Genomic DNA, 6,861 nt, shown 5'->3' on the forward strand with positions numbered 1-6,861 from the left:
CACAACTTGATCTCCCCAGCCACCACAACCCACTTTTATTGCTAATGTTGAACATTTGAACTGTGATAGCATCTACAGGCTCCAATCAGAATAGAAGCCTCATCATCCTGGATACTGTATAAAGCAGGTTAAAAGACAGAAGTCACAAAAGAGCTCACAATCTAAGACAAATGACAACTGAAGCATGGAGAAAAGGGAATACAGTCGACTACATAAAATCTGGTATATAAATTGAGAAGTCCTGCCATCTATTATTATGGAGAGCTGGTTTTCCCCTTTGAACTCCTGCCACACCTTCCTCATTAAATATGGTCCTTTTCTTGAATTTACATTGGCTAAAGACTTGAGCAGCTGCTTCCCTCTTCACTTTTTGAAAACGGGTGTTTTCTAAAGATCAGAATTCCAAGGCTTATCCCAATCCCTGGCCTTCCAAGATCTGCCTGCACTAGCTAAGAAAGAAATTAAGGGGAAGGAGGAAGAGACCACTCCTCTATCTGACAGCAGCCCTTCCTGGCTCAAGAGATGTATGCATTCTTGCACTAGCAAGAGTGACTCAAGTGAAATCTACAGATGCGATTGCCTTAAATATATATAGTTCTAAAACAAAAAGGGAGTTAATGGCACTAAAAGTGACTTCTGAGGATAGCCATCCTTATCACCATTTTAAAGAGAGACAATATCATGGTTAGCAGCCCCCAAAATTAACCTATAATTAAGATGTGAAATTTTCAGTATCACATGAGATTTGAGAAAAAAAATCAGAAAGAGATTAAACAATTCAAATCTCAGCTAGGCTACTCAAACAAAACAGCAGTTGTTGATTTTGTGGTGGGTGGCACTAGCATATATGCATATTATGCCAATCCTTCACTCTCCTACAAGTTCCAGTCTTGTGGACAGGCAAGGTATTGAAATTAATCCATTCCTAAAAGGGAGGGAACATAGACAGAAGGATCTAGGAGTCAAGAGTCCTGGATATCACCAGTTTGTGATTATCTCACTGTATAAAGTTGGGCGAAAAAATCACTTAAACGCCTCATTTTCTCCAACTATAAAATGGAGATAATGGTGCTTCCTTAAATTTACAGGGGTTCTGCATGGATGAATTCTATTAATGTTTGCAAAGTTCTTTACAATGTTTGAATAAAACTATTTCATTAACCCTTGAAACAGTCTGTCCAGGTCAGGACAGAAAGCTCCAAGATGATTTAAAAACAAAAACAACCAACCAACTTTGGCTTATCAGACACTGAAGATAAAATAAAAAGTAACTTCAGATTGCCACTCAATAGTGTCTGAAATATCAGTCCCAGCAAAGTCAGAAAGAAAGTTCTAATACAAACCCTTTGTATGAGAGCAATTTTTATAAATTGAAAACTTTTGGCAGTTAACTGGTTCCTACTACAGTTATGCAGCATACTAGAAACTGTTCAAATTCCACAAAAGATTAGTATTAATGTATAGGAAAAAATATTCACAACTTGCCAACCATTAAAAATGTGCAGTCACACAAACTTAAGTATATATACTGATCAAACAACTAGTTTGAACTATTATTTTGTATTAAAATATATATTAATAGATTATTAAATGAACAAAGTCAGGAAAATTCTAAATAACCTGAACTACTGACATGCAAAAATCTAAACTACATGCCATGAAATGTTACACCAAAATATATATGCATAAGCTGACCACATTATGATAGCTATGAGAATGATAACTTTGAATTTTCTGGACTGTACATCCTACCTGCTTTTTTTAGGGAGCGAGGAAATGTCATAAGATGAAAGATGATAAAAGTTCCAAATACCCTGTGTACTGTGCAGTCTAAGAGTGCTTAAATGGCATGATGCCCTAACAGGTCCTGACATCTTGAGGGTAGCAGTCCACAGGGAACCAAATTCAGCTAAGTCAGTGCCAGGAGGTATAAAGTACACCCTCCCGCACCAGATAAACCTTTTATATCCTGGGTGATTCATCCTTTCAGTAATTGCAGCCCAGAAGTAATTTTTTTTTCTAAAAATTATAAGCACCCAAATATAAAAAGGGGGGAGGGTTATAATGGAAGTGCTACCTCAATCATAAGGAGAGGTTACTTACAGTAAACTTGTTCTTCAGGAGTGTCATCTCTGCATATTCTGGGACCGGTGCTCCTGGCCTTGACCTGAGGTATCTTCTAGATAGCAGTGTTTGTTTGGGCTGCTTACCCCATCCCCAACCACCCTTCAGTTGCTTCCCTAAATCTGAGAGTCCTGACTGGAGTTTCCAAAGTGGGGAAGGTGGACAGGGAATATGACTATGCAGAGGAAACACTCTTGAAGAACAGTTTATGGTAAATAACCTCTCTCCTTTGAGTGGCTCCTGAATGTTCCCATTTGTGGGAGAGGAACGAGCAGTACAACCCCTTCAGAAGGTGGGATGAGGCATTTTATGTAAACAAGGACCATAAACCCACCAGGTGAGCATCAGCTCTTTACTGGTCATCCAGAGAGCATTAGAAGTGATCACAATTTCACTCTCTCAGATGACCTCAAAGCACACAGAGCTTCAAGCACACATCTGTACAAATTCTATGAAAAAAACAACAAGGCAGCATGCAGTGGCTGCTACCTTCAGATTAGATGAATAATTTACTCAAAGATATCAAAAGTAAACACCTTCCAAGTCATAACAAGGGTGTAAAAAAAAAAAAAAAAACCCCCAAAAAAAAAAGGGGGGGGGGAAAAAAAAAAAAAAAAAAAAAAAAAAGACTTGGGGAAAGAGAGACAGGATAATGGTCTGTACAGAATGGAAAAGGAAACTAGAAGTGTGGATGAGGTCATTGACCAAATCACATTTGCCATATGAACTACAGTTTATAGAGGACTAGTCATTTGGCCTGTATCTCACTACGTCCGTAGCAATGGCTATGGGGAATGCCATCTTCCCAGATGAATGGTATAAAGCAGCAGTTCTCAACGAGAGATTCAGGAGCCCCCAGGGGGCCATAAGCAGGTTTCAGAGGGTCCGCCAAAATAAACTAGAGAGCCAGGCTGGCGGTAGATTTACTGGTGCCCAGGGCAGAAAGCCTAAGCCCAAGCTCTGCTACCCAAGGCTGAAGCTGAAGCAAGCAACTTCGCTTCACAGGGTTTCCTGTTGTGTGGGGCCCCAGACAACTGCCCTGCTTAGTACCCCCTAATGCCATCCCTGATTTTTAATCCACTGGATATGCAGAAAAATAGTAGTTGTGGCACAGACAGGCTGTGGGATTTTTATAGCATGTTGGGGGGACCTCAGAAAGAAAAAAATTGAGAACCCCTAGTATAAAGCAATGGTTCTCAAAGTATGGGGCCGGTCTCCCAAGGGAGGCATAGGAATGTGTCAAGGGAGGCACAAGCTGTGTATTTTAAGAGAGCTCTGGGCTGTCAGCCCCAGGTGGCTGGGGCTCCTAAGGAAGGGCCGTGCACACCCTGGAGGCAAGGATAAAGGGGACAGCTGAAGCCCCGCCCACTCCAACGCCAACAGCTGGAGCCCCATGGTCCAGACTCAGGCTCTCCTCCCCGCCCATCCCTAACCATGAAGCGGACCAGGCTCGGTCTCTCCCTTCCCCCCAATCCCTCAGCTGGAGGTGGCAGCGCTCTGGCTGTCAGCCCAACGGTGGCAGCAGCAGTGCAGAAGTAAGAGAGGCAATGGAGAGCTAAGTCTGCTCTGGAAAGTGAGCTTGACAAGTATCACTTTTCACATTGCCTCCCTTCTGCGCTGCTACTGGCGAGGCGCTGCTTTCAGAGGTGGGCACTGGGCCAGCAGTTGCTACTCTCTGCTCTGCCTTCAGAGCTGGGTGGTGGTATATGGGGAAGGGAACATAAACAACAACAGACACAAAAAGAGGGGACCCGATCAAATACATTTGAGAACCACTGGTATTAAAAGGATACTCTGACAAACAACAGACCAAAAGTCCCAAGAGCTTTGTGACACAAGACTCCCACCCCAAAGCAAAAGAGAAATGTGCACTGGAATGAACATCACCTGAGCAGCTGAATGCATACACCCACCTCATGGTGTACACAGCACAGCCAAGTGTATTGCTAAGAAGAAATACTGCTTCCTTTGAAGCAGCCATCAAGGCAAAGCAATTAACCTCAAGTATCCCACTGGGATGCAACCTTTCCATAAACTAGGTTATCTTAAGGTGAGTAAAGACTTTTGCTCTGAGCATGTGAAAGTGGAAGCTGAAATCACAATCCACAACGCCTGGCAGGATCTCAAACAGTTCTTAATGTTCAAAGTGTAATACACTGCAACATTAAGAGAGGTTTGTTTGGTCAAAAGTTCCTCCTTTTCAATAGGATCCATCAGATTTCCAAAAAACATAGCCTGGATAAAGGCATCACCCAGTTGCACTGTTATGAAATCAATTTGTGGATCAGTCTAGATACAGCCATGAATGCACTGAGGCTCGAGAGAGATGATGTCAGGATAGCAGGGTGGTTTTTTTAAGTGGGGTCGGGACGGGAGGTTAAAGTTTGCTGCTTGAAAGAAAAAATCTCATGATATTTGTGAATAGTTGGCCGAATAGTAGGCTCAAGGTTGTCACTTTAAAAGGCAATATATAACGCATATGTCACCTTATAGGAACCATTTCATGTGCTGTGGGGGCTGATGAATAGCACCACAAGGCACTAATTTCTTGGCTTTGTCGGTATCAGTCTCGGTTAAGAATTCCAAAATTACAAATTAAGTGCTTTCCCATTGGGCACTGTTACTACCTGAATAATCAGGCTCAGCTAAAATAATAATAAAAAAACTTCCAAGGCACCTGCACCTGAAACAGATAGTCTGCTACACCCAAATGAAAGATACAAATCCAAGGTCTTCCTGGTACTGAAGCAGAACTGATTCCCAAAATGAAGCATTGGACATGTGGCATCAGAAGGCTCAATCAGATCTGAATTGAGACCCTCAGTGGCAAGGCAGAGTGGTCCAAGGAGTGGCTGCCAAAACTAATTTTTATTTTAAAAGTTTTGTTCCCTGAAAGCTAAGGGGACATCACTGTGCAGTCAATTGCACATAAGTAGGAGAAGCATGCTGGTTTGCTAAATGTATGTCAGTGAATGATAAAGGTGCAGAAACTAGGAAAGCTCTTTACAGCCCGTCTTCAGAAAGAAAATACTAACACTGGTGCTTGGAATTTAGGTGTCTCCAGACAACGACGACATTTGATGGTTAAAAAGTCAGAGCATCAGCACCAGATGAGAAGTCTGTCATTTCCGGAGCCACTACATAGTGCAACAATGAAGCCACTTCAATCCCAGTCTAAGGACAGCTTCCAAGATTTCAGTGCCATGTTGTCTCAGAGCTCAAACACCTCGGTTAGGAAATCTAGTTGAAGGGTTTCAGAGCCAACACAGGCCATTCCAGGTCCAACTCAGGACCCTGGACTGAAAACATGAACAGTTCTACGGATTTCATCTGGAGGAACTCCAACAAAAGCAATGCCTAGAGATCCATTCAACTGTCTCTGTAGGGGCTAGAAGTAAGCCATTAGCAGAAATCACTGCTGAGTAACGTGTATGTGAAACTAAATGTCTGATGCTGGAAAGACTCCAGGATAGGAGACCCAGGTTTAAGAATGTTGACTCAGTAGTACCCCAGAGAATCAGGGGACTATGGTGCCATCTATAAAAACCAATAATCAATGATGCTAGGTTCTGAGCGCCAGACTCAGTCAAACTAGAAAGGTCTGGGGACCTATAAGCCTCTCATGCTAGATGGAGAAGTTCCATGTATGCAATTCTCCGGAACCTACAGCACTGGATCCTCAGCACTGGACTGCTAAGCATAGAGTTGATGGAGAAAATCAAGGGTGCAGGTCTTTCAGAATCTTGACATTCACACATCTTTAGTAAGCAGCACTACAGGGACAGTCACTGGGTTCAGTACCAACACCAGTTGGCCTGGATAAACCCAAGGACCTGAGTATTCTGGTAACGGGCACCAAACCACACTGAAAAATGGTTTATCCAAGATAACAGTGCTGGATATTTGGCTCTGAACTACACTGAACAAGATGGATCCAAGGATCCTGCCGTCATGAGCTGGGTACAGAATCACTTCAACCAGTGGTTTTCCAAATTCACTGGTAGAATCAGAGGTCTGAGTGACACTTACACTGTGCACTGATTACCAGATCCTATTGTGCCAGATGAAGATGACCCAGAATGCTGTGTGGACACTAAATGGGCAAGAACCACTTGATGAAGTGTTATAGAGTCCATGGTATTATACCCTAGGCACTAGACTCTGACAACCTGGCTAGATCCAAGGATCTTAGTGCCACTTCTAGTGGACAAACCATTTCTAGCTCACTACAATCAACAGCATCAGGACCTTGACACCAAATGAGGTCATCCTGAAGGGACCCAGGGACCTCAGTAACATCTGAACTATACCAGAACTTCAGCACTGGTCTCAGTCAACTGGTTAAGACCGGGGACCTAATCAATGCTTAAGCACAGCACAGAGACGCTTGGACTAGCAGATCTCCACAGATGATGCTGGACTTACACATTGTCAGACTTAGTCCACTGGACCTGAGGAGCTTCCCTCATCATTAACAGGATATGAGGTAGCCCTTTTGCTCCATGCACATCCAGAAAATGCTTGTACCCAACAAATACCATTTTTGATTTCAAGTATCAGAGGGGTAGCCGTGTTAGTCTGGATCTGTAAAAGCAGCAGAGAATCCTGTGGCACCTTATAGACTAACAGATGTTTTGGAGCGTGAGCTTTCGTGGGTGAATACCCACTTCGTCAGACGCAGGTAATGGAAATGTCCAGGGGCAGGTATATATATGCTAGCAAGCAAGCTAGAGATAA

The 6,861-nt window shown here is 43.0% G+C and overlaps 1 protein-coding gene across 3 annotated transcripts in view; it reads right to left on the minus strand.

The window, feature by feature from the left end:
• The window catches only part of PHF21A (PHD finger protein 21A), a 312,010-nt gene that overhangs the window by 280,121 nt on the left and 25,028 nt on the right, over positions 1-6,861 (minus strand). The gene's annotated exons all lie outside the window — the stretch shown is intronic.

Source organism: Chelonoidis abingdonii, chromosome 4 (genome assembly GCF_003597395.2).
Source record: "Chelonoidis abingdonii isolate Lonesome George chromosome 4, CheloAbing_2.0, whole genome shotgun sequence".
In the NCBI taxonomy this organism is placed as follows: domain Eukaryota; kingdom Metazoa; phylum Chordata; order Testudines; family Testudinidae; genus Chelonoidis; species Chelonoidis abingdonii.